Source organism: Merops nubicus, unplaced genomic scaffold (assembly GCF_000691845.1).
Source record: "Merops nubicus isolate BGI_N331 unplaced genomic scaffold, ASM69184v1 scaffold26077, whole genome shotgun sequence".
Taxonomy (NCBI): domain Eukaryota; kingdom Metazoa; phylum Chordata; class Aves; order Coraciiformes; family Meropidae; genus Merops; species Merops nubicus.
The window spans coordinates 979-1,235 of NW_008619981.1; positions in this window are offsets into that span (position 1 = coordinate 979).

The window sequence follows — 257 nt, forward strand, 5'->3', positions numbered from 1 at the left end:
AGCGAGGCTTGGTGGTCCCCGGGGTGGGCTTGCAGTGGGGCAGGGAGAGCACTATGGTGTAGAGACCTGCCCCATCCCGCACTCCCCCCGGGGTCGAAGCGCTCTGTCACAGGGTGCTTTGCACAGCGAGGTTGGCGGGGAGGGTCAGGGGCTGGGCAGAGACCCTTTTGCACACGGGAGCCTTGCTGCGTTTGGGAGGGTTGGCGCTGGGATGTGTGGGAATCTGGAGGCTGCCAGCATTGCACACACACGTTCGT